Below are 16,196 nucleotides of genomic sequence, written 5' to 3' on the forward strand. Positions count from 1 at the left end.
TTAATATAAAAACTCATACTTTGAAACATTGCAAATACCAAAGAAAAGAATCTAATTCACAATAGAGGAAGTAATAAAGAAAGATTACCGAACTATATTGAACTTGTAAATAAGAAAAAGGTTCGATCTTGAATTGAAATAAAAAAGCACTAAATTAGGGTTCTTCAAACACTCTCTAGAGAAAACTAATAACAAAAACCAAGATGTCATCTAGAAATTCTAATTTTGCTATTTATACAAGTCCTAAAACTAATAAGGAAAAGCCTAAAAATCAGCCCCAAATTCATTAAAAAATGTGTGGCGCAACGTCACCCGATCGAATCGGGATCCAACATAGAGAAAGCAGCTCAAAATCACAGGCGCCTGATGTCATCGGGCCGCCTAAAAGCTCGGTAGCTGCACAACAGATTTTCCATGGGCGCCCGATGTTGTCGGGCCAAATCGCCCCATCGGGCGTCAACAGCGAATTACGACTGGGCTTCAAAGCCCGATTGGGCCCGCAACAGAAATCATTGCCTTGCTTCTGCGCCTGATCGAGCTGTGGCGCCCGATTCTGTCGGGCCAAGCATTATTTACTCATTTCTTGGCTTAAGAGTCAAATCTTTGGCTCTTCTTTTGCTCAAGGTTCCGGAAAGCGTCCTCGGGATCTCGGGACTCAGCGTCCAACGTCTTCAATCCAATGTAGCGGTCATATAACAGATAGAAAGTAGGGAGTAGTTCCCCAAAACCTGCAATACAACACAAAACAGCAAACCACAACTAGATAGAGAGAGTTAGTGCAAAATGGCTCCTAAGTGCACCATAAGCATCACTTTTATCATATAAGTAGGGGGAAAACTCTATATAAAATCATAACATGAATACACCAATGCAGGCTTCCAAATTGACAAACATGACTTCCAATCCCAATCTGGGTTTCATTTTTTTATTTCAATGGAAGAGCTGTGAGCTAGGACCTGGAAGAGTTTTAAGCAGAGTACAATTGCAGATTCTACAACAAAGGTTGAGTATATTGCAGTAGCAGATACATCAAATGAAGTTGTTTGGATCAAAACTTCATTGGTGAAGCTTCTGCACTTACTAGCATTGAAAATGACATGGAGTTGCACTGTGACAACAATGACGCCTTACTCAGTTCCAAGAACCCATATAACACTAAAAGTCCAAACATATGCTCAAAAAATTCTATTTCATTCGAGAGATCTTTGGAAGAGATGATGTGAAAGTAAGAGAGGTTTAACTGGGAATAATGTGACGAATCTTCTGACTAAACCATTGCTTAAACTAAGCATAATAGTCATACTAAGTCTATGGGCCTAAGCATATGGGAGAATGGCTTTAGGTTATTTACTTCATGTTTACAATTGTAAAGACATTTATTATGCTTTGAATATTTATCAATAAAATTTTGATTTATTATTTAATTATTTGGTTTAGAGTTAAATAAAATATCCAAAAAATTGTGTTTTCAAATAGGATTATTGAAGACATTTTGATAATGGAACCCTATAACGTGAACTGAAATCACAATTTATTTAAAGTCCCTAGTATAGATCACATAAGTGATTTGGTTAAATACTAGCATATAATTAATTGATATCGCATTTCCATGGGCTATGGAGACATAGAGAGTTAACCTAATTATGTTCTTATAGTAGAATCAAACTTCTTTATTTAGGGGATTCGTTTGACATGAGTATGTCTTAATTACCATGAGATAATTATTTAAACCTCGATGATGTTAACCGTCGCGTCGTAAAAGTAGGTTATAAAGGCACGCAGTGGTTAGGTGAACTGAGAATTGATTGGGAGTTATGCTCATACAAGAGTGGATAAATCCTCCTATTAGATAGGCATTGTATCTAGGTCTTTTAAGTTATAACTGAAAAAATTGCATGGCCATGCGGATTCAAGTGTTAATTTGTATTTGAACAATTCAAAATCGGGAATTAAGGAACACAAATTTGAGCATAACATATGTTATGAAATTTGGCATTAAGTGAATTTAAGGAATTTATCATTACGTTTTTGTCTTCAAACAACTGGAGGATTGAAAGAATATGTCCTTAGACATTTCCGGCAATCACAAAATATAAATAGGAATAATTTTGAATATAGTAAAGTTAATTATTTTAGTAATCATATTTGCTTGCCATAAAATAAGTTAGTAGGAAAATCATGATTGCTCCTACACCTAAAATACATAAATTTTAATCCCTCATAATTTTATGAATTTTATAAATATATTTAAAATATATTTATATATTTTTTAGTATATAAATAATTAATTTCTTAAAGTGTTAACTATTTTTGAAGTCAAAGGATCATTTAATATTTTTAAACATACAAATATTTTATTGGGTTATACTTTGAAAGTTATTTAATAATTTGGTTGGTTTGAGTTGAAGTATAAAAGAGTTTAAAGAATGGGTTAGAGGAGCCCAATTCAATTTAAGCACTCAATCAACAAAATTTAAAAGTCCAAACACACTTTTCTAAATCCACAAGCGTTAGTATTGCAAACTTATATAAATCCCATGAGAGCCTGAAAAATTCCCACACAATTACACTCTAATTTTCTCTCCTCTCCCCCCTCACTTGGTCATCTCTCTCTCTATCTCCTCTCTCTCACCCAAATATTCTCTCTCTTGCTTCGTCCTCCTCCGTTGCCAGTCGCAGCCCCACCGGACCGCTGCCAGCAGCAACCGTCGCTGTCGACAGCAGTCCAGCGCCGCCTTCTCCCTCTCGGCCACGCGTGTTTCTTCCTCCTTCCTCTTTGGTTTACTTCTCTCTCCATGCTTTATATTATTTTAATGATAAGTTTTAATGGTTTAAGTATTGTTTTGGTGTTTTAATAATTTGTATTTGTAACTATTTTAATACTAGTTTTTTATGCACGATATGCATGCGGCGACATTTTTGGTCTAACTATTGCTCGGTAATAAAGGAATTCAAAAACAAAAGTACGCATCTAAGTTCACATTCATTTGGTGAGCAAGAAAGATTTAGATACTTACAAATAGTATTTAAAAATTATTTTAATAATTAAGTATAAGTGATGAAATTGCATATCCATGTAATAAAGGGAATTCAATTTTTTTGGAGTTTGTGCTTGTAATTAATTTTGTATTATGGCAAATTTTATTTAAGTTTGAATATGAGTTGTCTGTTTAATAAGAATGTCGTATTTTTTTATTGTCTGTGGTATTAATTTTTGGTAAGTTATTGATTATGAAATTTTTTTTAGTTGATTGGGTGTGAATATAATTTGAATGAATCTTTTATTGGAAAGTTTATGTGATTGACCGTTATATGAGTTGATTGAGTTTAATAGAGATTTGATTAAAAAAATTTTTGGCAAGTTTATGCGTGTATGGTTTTTGATTTACTATTGAAAGGTGTAGTTGGATTGTAATATTTATGTGTGTGGAGGGGTGAATATGTAAATTAATAGGGAGACACCATTGCTCCCCTCTTGGCTTATGTAATAGAGATTAATTTCAGATTATATAAGTAGTTTAGTGGAGTCAATAAATTTCAAATTTAATATATATATATATATATATATATATATATTATATATATATATATATATATATATAATATATATATATATATATATATCCTGGTATCAGAGCCAAGGGGTATTAGTATTTTTGTTCCTTATAAAACTTTATCTTTCTGGTTATAGTACTTTCCATTCTTAACTCTTGCTCCAGTCCTTTTTATTTCGGCTATTTTTAAGGTTTGTAGAGGCAGTAAGTCCCAAAAGTGGCGGTCAGACCATAGGGCTACACCTTCTCTATGGCAGGTAGATTATAGGCTTGTACCAAGTGTTAACCCTGGTCTAAGTTTTTTAACCAGATCATGAGTTCTATTTGGAGCAGAGGAACTTCATCCTCTTCTCATGGTAGTAGTAGTAAAGCCAATAAGCTGGTAAAAAATGAAACTTTTACTATGAAAATCTTGAACAAAGTATTGACAATTGGGAAATACCCAGAGTCAATAAAGACCAAATTTACAAAATGAGTAGATATAACATTTTTAAAACAGATTATATTATCAAAACCCAAGAACGTGATATACATTTAACAAAGCCTATTGATACTATAAAATTGTTTTCAGCTAAAACCTTGCAAAAACATGTTGAAAAGGGATATCGTTACATCCATATAGGATTGGTTCAAGTAGGTTTAAAACCTCTTACAAAAGAAGGATTGAATTCTTCAGTCCTTGTGGCTCTCAGAGATGGCCGATTCAAAGACTTTAATGATTCCTTATTAGGAACAATAGAGTCAAGCTTATGCATGGGTCCAGTCTCGTTCGATTGTTATCCAAATTTCAGTGTCTCTTTAAGTGATAAAAATATCTTATCCTCCTTGCTTTTGCAAATCAAAACTCATAATTACAAAATGTTCGATGGTTCTATACCAGTAGCTTTGATTTATAAAGTCCACTACAAAGCCATGATGTCTGCTTTTAATACTAAAAACATACAACATAGCAAGAAGGAGAAACTCTCCTCCTCCAAACCGACCTTTCTAGGTCTAACATAAGAATCCCTAGACCAATACAATGGAATGACGTCAGTCTTCCTGATGATTGGTTCCTCGAGGGAGCAGCTGAACCTGAAGAGCAATCCCAGCTCTTCCAGAACCTAACACCGATTTACAACAAGTTGTACAGTACTCTGATGGTAGTGTAAAACTTAGTTTTAACAGGAGCATTAGCTCCAGATATTCAGACCATTCCTCTGTTGAAAACCTTGGAAGGTCTTCCTCATCTACCTTCTATAAACAACATGCATTACAAACGACAAATCAGTTGTCCTAGAAATAATTATCCAGAAAGGCCAAGGTATTCTACCTCAGATATACCCTCACCTTCCATCCAAAATGTTGAATATAGAACCCAAGTTCCACACCCCGTTTATGCTGAACGACAGTCTCCTCCAGACTCGCCATCGGCTTCGGTTATAACTGAGAACATTGCAAATGAGCTAAACGTCCTTGAAAAGAACTTTGAGGTCAATAAAAAATTAGTTCATGAAGACTTTTATGCCACACATAATCTCTCAAAGAGAACGTGGTTTTTTTGAACATTTCCTAGATATACGTGCACAAATACAAGAAAGTTACTACAACTTTTTAGTTCAACACAAAGCTCATATTTTATTTTTTGACTGGTTTGAACTATATAGTTTTGACCACAACATTGTTTACCCTTTTAAATCCATAGAACCTGTAAACACCAGCAGAAGGACATCCGTCTGGGAGACTCCAGATGGCACTGTTCAAGCTGACCATCCTCCTTCGACAAATTACCTTCTCCGTAGGAGAACACAAGGTAGAGGCCTCACCTCTAAAGATACCTCAAGATGAAGATACCACAAACCTCAAAAATATTGTCCTACAAAACAACTTCACCAATATTACCCTCAACACGTTAGGAAAGCAACTTTCCAGAATTGAGAAACATAACCTTAAAACTGATACAAACTCGGTCTCAACCCCTGTAGATAAGATCCTCCGAAATCCGATTTTTAAACCATTTCAGATTTCGCAAAAGGCACAAAACGAGGTCATGACTTCAAAAACCGAATTTCTTCAGCTATCAAAGACCAACTTAGCAGGGTGGAACCTTCTACCTCACGAGTTGTTGAGGAAGAAACAGTCCAGAATAACACTATCAGTGTCCTAAACTTAGGTGAAGACACCGATACCGAGACTACCTCCATCCATGACAAAACACCTGAAATAGCTAAGCTCTCTTGGCAAAATTCTGGTCCTCTTGATGTTATTCCTATAAGATCTAGTGAATTCCAGGTTGGAAGTCAGCCTAACACAATTGTTCAACCAAAATATAACGCATCTTCCATTTATGAATGGAACATAGATGGCATGAGTGAACACCAGATTTTAAACCTTTTACAACAGATGACCATGGCTTCAAATGCTTATAAAACCCAATCTGGTACGTCAGATAAAACGGTTGCAGAACTGTTAATTGCAGGCTTCTCTGGCCAGTTAAAGGGATGGTGGGATTTCTATCTCACCAAACAACAGCAACTGGACATTTTAAATGCTATCCAAACAACAGAAGATGGGGTTCCCATTCTCAACCAGAATGGAGAACCAACCCAAGATTCTGTCTCGACCCTAATCTTTACCTTATCTCTACATTTCATTGGAGATTCCTCCCATCTAAGAGATAAAAACGCAGATCTTTTATCTAATCTTAGTGCAAAAAACTTAGTGATTTTCAATGGTATAAGAATACTTTTCTCACTAGGGTTTGCTTAGGGAAGATTCTAACCAACCCTTTTGGAAAGAAAAATTCCTAGCAGGACTCCCAACCATCCTAGGAGAAAAAGTCAGAAACAGAATCCGGGAAGACTTTGGGGAACATATCATCCCTTATGATAGACTAACCTACGGTGAATTAGTTAGCCTAACCTCTAAACAAGGCCTTCAAATATGTCAGGATTTAAGCTTCAAAAACATCTTAAGAAGGAGTTAAAAGAAACTAAAAAGGAGTTAGGATCCTTCTGCCAACAGTTTGATAACTCCTTCCCCCAAGCAAAAACTTGCAAAGGAAGTTGTAGTAAACCAACCACTTACCAAAAACCCTATAGAACCCGAAGGTTTTATAAAAAGACTGAGAAAGTCTTCCATAAAAAACCCTTTGAGCAACGAAAATGGAAGCCCATAAGAAACACCAACAAACCACCCAAAACCGACTTTAAAAATATAACTTGTTTCAAATGTGGTAAAAAGGGTCATACTGCCAGATATTGTAGAGTTTCTAACAAGATCCAAAATCTTGACCTAGATGATGAGACTCTAGGAAGAATTTCAGCTCTTCTAATAGAATCTTCTGATGAAGAGACTGAATCTTATAATTCTGCTGAGAGTCATGGACCTCAGATTGATGAAATTGAATCCTCATCTTCGGAAGAAGATGAACCTTATCCCTAAACGTTCTAACCAAAGAACAAAGCCTTATCCTAGATGTTATCCAGGATATTAGCAACCCTGATTTACAAAAACAATACCTTGAGCGCCTTCGTGAATCCCTTGAAGAAAAACCTAAAGAAAAATCTCAACCCCCCCTCCCCCAGCACTGAACCATACAACCTCACCTCTATTCTAGAAAAGAGGAGTTCTAGAAAGAAGCCAGAAAGAACCATACAGGATCTTCAGGCCGAAGTTAAAACCATTAAAGCTGACATAAGAGATCTTAAAACAAAACAACAGCATGACTCTGCCATAATTCAACTTCTAACCTCTCATATTACTACAGACACCCCTAACGAGAGTGATCCTGACACCGACCCAGGTGAAGAAAATAGCCCAAAAGTCCCAGAGGATTTCCTCTTTGTTTTAAAAGAGATCAGTTCTAGAAAATATTATATAAAGGTTACACTTGAATTTTCTAGTGATTTCATAATTAATACCATAGCTTTATTCGATACCGGGGCAGATTTAAATTGTATTAAATCTAGTCTTGTCCCGAGACGTTTTCATCAAAAAACTTCTGAAAGACTTAGCTCGGCTAATAACACCAAGATGCAAATAGAAGGAAAAACTGAAGCCAGCATTCTTAATCAAGGTCTTTCCTAAAAAGCCAGTTTGTCCTTGTTACCAATATACACCATTCTGTAATTTTGGGAACACCTTTCATAAATATAATAACCCCTTACAATGTTAGCTATGATAGGATATCCTTCAAAACCAAAAATAAGAAACTAGAATTCCTTTTCCTAGAAAAACCAAAAACTAGGAATCTCAACATTATAAAAGCAAGTTCTATTTACAATAGTGAGATAAATTCTCTTATCAACCGAAAGCAAAGTGATGTGCACGATCTAAAACAAAAAATCCATTTACAAAAGATCGAAGATCAGTTACAAAGTAGTGCTCTAAAAACCCAAATAGCTGACTTCCAAAGTCTCCTTGAACGGAAGTTTGCTCTGATCTTCCAAATGCCTTCTGGGATAGAAAGCAACACATGGTCGACTTACCTTATGAACCAGATTATGATGAGAAGAATATCCCTACCAAGGCCCGGCCAACCCAGATGAATGCCGATTTAGAACGTCATTGTCATGAAGAGATTATATTTCTCGAAAGTAAAGGCTTAATTTCAAAATCCCGCTCCCCTTGGAGTTGTGCAGCGTTTTACGTTAACAAAGCTTCAGAAATTGAACGTGGCACACCCAGATTAGTTATAAATTATAAACCTCTTAACGACGCCCTTAGATGGATTCGTTATCCTATACCCAATAAAAAAGACTTGATGCAGAAGTTACACCATGCTTTCATCTTTTCAAAATTTGATATGAAATCTGGATTCTGGCAGATACAGATCAAACCACAACACCGTTATAAAACCGCTTTACTGTTCCTTTTGGCCAATATGAATGGAATGTAATGCCTTTTGGCCTTAAAAATGCTCCTTCTGAATATCAACGGATAATGAACGATATCTTTAACCCCTATTCAGAATTTTGCATAGTTTACATTGATGATGTGCTAGTTTACTCAAGCACGATTGACCAGCATTTCAAAAATCTAAAGACCTTTTTCTATCTAATAAAAAAAATGGTCTCGTCGTTTCAGCAAAAAAGATTTCCTTATTTCAAACAAAGATTAGATTCCTTGGTCACTTGGTGTCTTGTGGAACTATTACCCCTATTGATAGATCTCTCCAATTCACCAGCAAATTTCCTGATAAAATCCTAGACAAAACACAGCTACAGAGATTTCTTGGTAGCTTAAATTATGTCTTAGACTTTTATCCAAATCTTTGTAGAATTGCCAAACCTCTCCATGATAGATTAAAGAAAAACCCACCACCTTGGTCTGATGTCCATACCCAGGCTGTTAAAACAATAAAAACCCGTGTTTTAGAAATTCCATGCCTTAGTTTAGCAAACCCTAACCTATCTAAAATTGTTGAAACAGATGCCAGTGACAAAGGTTACGGAGGTATCTTAAAACAAGTCGACAATGGAAAAGAATACATTATCAGGTTTACCTCAGGGCACTGGAATGATACCCAGAAAAAATACTCTACTATAAAACAAGAAATGTTGTCAATTGTTCTTTGTATTACAAATTCCAGTCTGATTTATTAAATAGAAAATTCCTCTTACGAGTTGATTGTCAAGCTGCTAAAGCTGTTTTAAAAAAGGATGTCCAAAACATTGCTGCAAAACACATTTTTGCCAGATGGCAGTCTATTTTAAGCATTTTTGAATTTGAGATTGAGCATATAAAAGGAGAAGAGAATTCTATCCCTGACTTCTTAACCCGTGAATTTCTTACAGAAATGCCAAAAAAGACAAAAGATAAGGAGAAGTCCCGACCTCCTCCTGAGAAAACCATATGCACCACACAAAAGCCAATAAAAACCTGGTACGACGCAGTTCAGAATATGGAAAGTGAAACCTCCTCCATTGATAGAACTCAGGAAGTTCAAGACTGGCTCCTTTCCATCTCTGAGCACCCTTCTTCTATCCTAAAACACCCCCAAATACTCCAAGCTTTCCAAAGCTCAAAGCAAAGCCAGGAAAACTCCAACAAAGCAGTCATAGAAGACAAAAATAACGCAGGTAAAAATATTACAGTTATTTCAAAACCAGAGGAAGGAGAATCTTCCCAAAAAACCCTTCCTCAAAAACAATTTGTTAAAACAGGCAGCTCTCAGGTTGTGTTGGCTCAACCAAAGAAAAATGAGACTTCCGAATATTTTGTAAAAACTGCTTCTCAAAACATTATAACTATTGAACATGGGTATCATGATGATGATCCTTATGTTTCAATTCAAAAGATTTTTGGGAAAAACTGGTTCTACAAACCTGGGATCGTACTAAAACAACAGATTATTACCAGACGATCCTTGAAACCACTGGCTCTGCTGAATTCAAGCATTTTTCTATAAGAATGAACATACTGAGCCTTCTTATTCAACCATCAAAATCCTAAAGGTTCTCAGTCCTCACGACTGGAATCAAGACCTTTCAAAACACAAAGCCTTCCCTATTAGCTTCAACAACACTTTCCCACATTGTAAAACCTTTAATTATTGGGATTACCAACAGGCTTGGTTCTCCACCTTCCTAATACAAAACAATAGATTATCCCATTCTTGGTTAATCTACTTTAACACTAAAACCATACAGCCAGAAAAATTGCCATCTTGGTTTACACATTGGTGGAAATTCTATGGCTCTTCTACAGAAATCCTTCACCCTGAAGTCACAAAAAGCTATAATACTTTTAGAACCCAATATAAACCTTCAAATATTGAAAGGCGTTTTCCTGCCTTATGTTTATTTTCAATGAAGTTCTACCTCCCTTGGGTTTGTCAATGGTTCCTCGAAATCAACCAAGATCAAGGGGGCATGGTCCTACAAAGAAAATTTAAAACTAGATGGTGGTCAAATTCAATGCTCCGCAGTCTATTCTCGAACCAGCCATTAGAGAATGGCTAAAGAAAAATAGTAACACAGGTATCATGACATCAGGGGCAGAACAATCTCAGTTCCTAGCCCGTAAATCACAAGCAAATTCCTTGCTTGCCTCAGCTAAAACCCCGAAGATTACGCACGGATCCTTCGACAGCTAGCTAATAGCATGTCTGAATCCTCCATAACCTCGGACAATGAAACAATAGCAGACTCCTCCATCCACCTGAGTGACGATGAAGAAGATGCTGGTTTCCAGACTTAAAAAAAAAAAAAAAAAAAAATATATCGCTCACTATCCTCAAAGCAGCAACAGGTTTTACGCAGCAAACAGACAAAATGCTTCAGAACTACAGTCTACTAGTAATTTTGAACAGCAACAGACAAGTTTCTCAACAGTATAAAGCTACAAAACTATTCATCAACAGTATAAAGCTTCTACAAGACAAAATTGTGAACAGTTTAAAGCAGAAGACAAATTGTTCATACACAGTAAAACAACGTGACATTACTACTTCTCCCTGCCTATATATTGAGGACTCTTCTTCAGTTAAGGGCAGAGCAAAATACACAAGAACAAAAGCTCCTCAGAAAATCTCTCTCTCTCTCTCTTCTTCCACAAATAAATTTGTAACTCTCTTTAGTATTTTCAGTTTCATATCAAGACGATTTGTAAGTCTTTCATTTTAAGCAATGGCTGGTTAAACCGCCTTAGTTTTAATTGTTTAATGTTTTATTTTTAAGATTTTATTTTATCTCTGTATTATCTGTTAAAACCCCCAGATCCTTGGCGTTATCCTATATATATATATATATTATATTATAATTATATTATATATATTATATATATTTATATATATAATATATATTATATATATATATATATTATATATATAATATATATATTATATATATATATATATGTATATATATATACATACATATATATATACATACATATATATATATATATATATATATATATATATATTAATTGGGTTTTTAAGCATGAAAGCATGAATTTTTGGTGTTTTTAAGAATTTTAACTATAGTACTATGTTATAGTTTACGAAAATTGAGTACTTTACTCTATACAACTATGTTAAAGTAAGTTTAAAAGAGTTTTAAAGATGTTATATCTTACTGAAATTTTTATTAGTATACTTATGGTGAATTTTAAATAGTAAAGCAATGATTTTATAGGGTTTTAAATGACTAGTATGTTAGTACTATATTAAGGGATATTAAAGGTTGAAATTTTAATGTTTAACGGAGTTTTAAAACACTTTTTAAGAGATTTTAAAGTATTTTAAAGTTGTTGTAATTTTTATATTATAAATACTTGTATGTTTTGGTACTTGGTAGGCGGAGACTTTACCTTGAGTGATTTTTAAGGTTGAGAAAGTGACATCTCATATTGTCTACACAAGGTACGCACATACCTATGTGCTATTAGACTAGTATCATGTTCTAAGGTTAAAATTGATATATTTTCAAGTGTAGGGAACTTTTTATAGTTCATATGTGGTTTATATTTAAGTGGATTTGCTTTTATATGCCGTTGTGTGAAGCATGTTGCCTATGATTATATATTATATATTTGTATGGATGATTGATACAAGAATGTAGGTTGGACGTTTATTATATTAATTCACATGAGGGACTAATAATATGATGATTTTAAAAAGTATTATCGCAAGTGCATGGTGTCTGTTGTTAGCAAAGACTTAGCAAATACGGGTCGATCCCATGGGAAGAGGATTTCTATTGATTTCTGCTTAATTATAATAAACTATCTTAGAGAAACGAATGTTTGATTTAATTAATAACTAAACTAGAAGCAAGTGATATGAAAATGTTGGTTTAATCAATAAATTAAAAGTGTAGGGGACACGTTCGGTCCACCATGATCATACCATCTAAAGAATACAAATCGACTCAATAGCAAATAAATTAAAAGGTGAGTAATTAAAGAAATGGTTAATCATTCAGTCGAGTATTAACACTTTCAATTCAACCTATGCAGTACGATCGTTAGCATATTAAGAATTGCCAATTGTAATAAAGCCTCTATGAATATGATCTTTCAATTCTAATTCTTATTAGGAAATTAATTAATCTTGATATTAGTCAATTACAAGAATCAAACTATTAAAACTTATCAATTGGAATTACTCACAACTCTAATATACACTAGTAGAATAAATGATATTTGCTGTGGTGATATTGCTGCGGTTTTACCTATATATACGTAGCAATATAACACGCAAAAAGAAATAAAAAAATAGAATTTGACAATATTGTTGCGGTTTCTACCCAAAACCGCATCAATATTGTATAACGGTTACCATTTTAAAAACATGTGGGGCCCTGTACAGCTAATATTGTTGCGGTTTCCACGTAGGACCGCAACAATATATTAAACAAATATTTTTTTAATATATTGCTGCGGTTCTACGTGGAAACCGCAACAATATTAGTTGTCACTTACCCAAAAAAAAAGACAGGGGTTTCTAATCTTTCACACTTAGGGTTTTTTCCTTCATTTTCTATCTCTCACCCTCAGTCTCTCTCAGCGCCTCACCCTTTCTTCTCTCTCTCTCATCCTCTCAACCTCTCAACCCTCTCTCATCTCTCTCAACCTCTCTAAACATGCCAGATCTGAACCCTCGGTTTTTAACTATCGTTACTGTTGTTAACTATCTCAACCCTTAACAAATCTCACCCTCAATAACGATAGTTTTTAACCTCGCAAGGCTTGTTTATCAGATCAATATCCTTCATAATCCCAAATTATTAAGGTTTTTTTTTTTCATTTTTTTTCATTATTTAGATTTGTTGGTACCGACCAGAGCTTCTCGCGATGAATTTCCGACGAGTTTTGTTCGAAGTTTCGTCTCTCATCGTTGTCTCGGCCTCAAATCTGAAATTTTCAATGTTCCTTCTCGCGATGAATCTCCGGCGAGTTTTGTTCGAAGTTTCGTTCGTTATAATCTCCGGCGAGTAAGATGGCGGTCTTGGTTTGTGTGATATCTTCGTTCGTTATAATCTCCGGCGAGTAAGATGCATGTCTTGGTTTGCGTGATATCTTCGGTTGAGGACGGTGGGTGATGGCGGTGATTTTAGTTTTTTTTTTTCTTAGATCTGATTTTCTTGTTTTCACCATCTTTGTTTTCTTTGTAAGCTGGTACAATTATTATTTGGTACAGTTTTTTACTTAGATTTTACTGTATAATATAATTTTCTGGTTCTTATTGTTTTTTTCATATATTGTAAATGAGAAGTGATGTTGGTTTCATTTTGAGTTTAGTTTCTATTAAACGATATAATGCTCATTTGTGGGTGGGTTTGTTGCCCGGTTTTATCTTTCAAATTTTATGGCAAAATGCAAAAAAAAAAAAATAAATTTTGCTTGTACCAGGACCCTATTGCTGCGGTTTTGGGCTAGAAACCGCAGCAATATATTGTATTTTTTTAATAAAAAATATATATATTGCTGCGATTCGGGCTAGAAACCGTAGCAATATCTTCAGATATTGCTGCGGTTTAAAACCGCAGCAATATAATTATGACCTATTGATGCCCCCTTAATTGCTGCGCGCCCAAAACCGCTGCAATAGGCCTCTTTTTGACCGCAGCAAATAGCATTTATTCTACTAGTGATATAAATCAATCAATTTTAAAGTATAAAAATCATGGTATAAACATGGCTTCCCTCACTTTATCCAAGAAAAGAGACTTTGAAATAACTAAAACAAAATCAATAATTATCCTAAAATTCATGTTTGAGAAATAATGAAAACAATAATAACAAACAACAATAATAAAGAGGAAGGCAATAGCATATATTAATGAAAAAGAAAGTAACGGAAAATACCTCTATAGCTTGAATTAATGGAAGAGAAGCAAAAACTAGGATTTCAAGGAAAGAGATGAAGAAAAAAAATTAATACTAGAGTTTTCTAGGAATAAAAGCATGAGAGAGAAATCAAAAATCTATCCCTTTTATATTTTCCTATAATATAATCTTTAAATGAGTGAAAGGAAAGAAAATAAGAAAATAAACTAATAAAAGAAGTTTGATGATTGAATGATAATAGCGACGACAGCCACAAGCCTGCGTCCAACACTTAGGCAAGTCCTATAAGGTTACATAAATCCTATAAGGTTACACATTGTAGAAAAATTATACAGAGCAACACAAGCCCATAGCGAGCCTTATGTTGGTCGGCAATAACTAACATAATTAAGCCCATAGGAAAGTGAGGAGAATTGGTTCTCCTAATTAACCTAAAATTCTTCTATTATACATTGATATAATAATACGATTTAGGAAACACATCATTAAGTAGTATCTTTACACCAGAAGAGAGAGAGCAAACACCGTAATTCCTCCTCACATAGAAACCGACGCCTATACCACCGAAAGCAAAAGGTTTTCCTCTTTCATTTTAGCAGACGTTGGTGTTCAACCGGTGTTCGTGGACTGATTAGAGGAGCAACAATGTGGACTCTCAGATCTTTAAAGATTGCATACAACAGGGAGTCCATGTTGCAGAGGTTGTATATCTAATCTGTTGGGTCCCCTAAGTTTTGAATAAGGACAAACAAACTGCAGAGAACAGTTGTTATTACATGTGGTTATAATCTGTTATAAAATAGTTGAGAAACTAACTTTTCCGAGACTATTTGCTAAGATATGATGTTTCATGTGTAACAAACAGGTTTATTCGAAGACTTGAAGCTATGATACCCTCTCGAAGATGTTCGAGGAAAAAACAAGTATTGAATTGTTGATTCAAGGGAAGATTCAAGAATTGAAGTACATAGTATATGATCTGTCATCTGATTCATCTTAGGTCTTCATATGATATTTGTTTATGATATTCTTAGAGGAATTATTTGAGTTGTTCTTAATGTGAAAGAGTAGGGATTTCAATATGAAAACTAGTTGGTTGCATATTAGAACACTATTAAACAGCGTAATAGATCTGGGTACTAGTTACTTTGTCTGGTGATTGAGCTGGTTATTTTAGAAAATATTTTCGAAAAATATTTTCAAATATGCTTTCCTTATAATAGAGTTGCCAACCTTTAGAATCTTTATTCAATATTCTCTAACTTTAAAGTGTGTGAATATCTTGAATACTATATTTCATTTGAGAAAAATATTATTCAATATATACTTTCTGTAACATAAGATTATCATATCTATAATATCTTGAGTTAGGGCACGCTTCAAGGTTAGACTTAAGTCTATAAATACTAAGTCACGCTTTTACATCACCCACGATGCTCTCCCAATTTTATAGAGTAATTTTGAGAGCTTTCATAGAGAACAACTGAATAGTTTCCTAAAATAAAGTACTAATTTCTTAGAGTTTTACATTATTCTTCATTTGCTTTGTTAAAAAGCGTGATCTAAGGAAAAAGTGATCGTACTAAATCTCTAACTGGTCGGTTAGAGATTGAGTAATGTTTGTGAGTTCATTCGCGAGTGCTTGTGAGTTCAAGTGCGAAATAACACACTAGAGTTAGCGTGGGGTGTGTTGTCTCCGTGAATTAATGGAAACATGAGAGTGCAAGAGTATTCTTATGATAGATATTATATATGTGATCTTATATATGATGGACGTTAGAAAATAGTTTCCTATAATTTCAATATATATGCATCTATATGTTTCTACTGTAAATTCATCTTTTCTTCATATTTATAAATTCTCCT

Source organism: Beta vulgaris, chromosome 9, assembly GCF_026745355.1.
Source record: "Beta vulgaris subsp. vulgaris cultivar EL10 chromosome 9, EL10.2, whole genome shotgun sequence".
NCBI lineage: Eukaryota > Viridiplantae > Streptophyta > Magnoliopsida > Caryophyllales > Amaranthaceae > Beta > Beta vulgaris.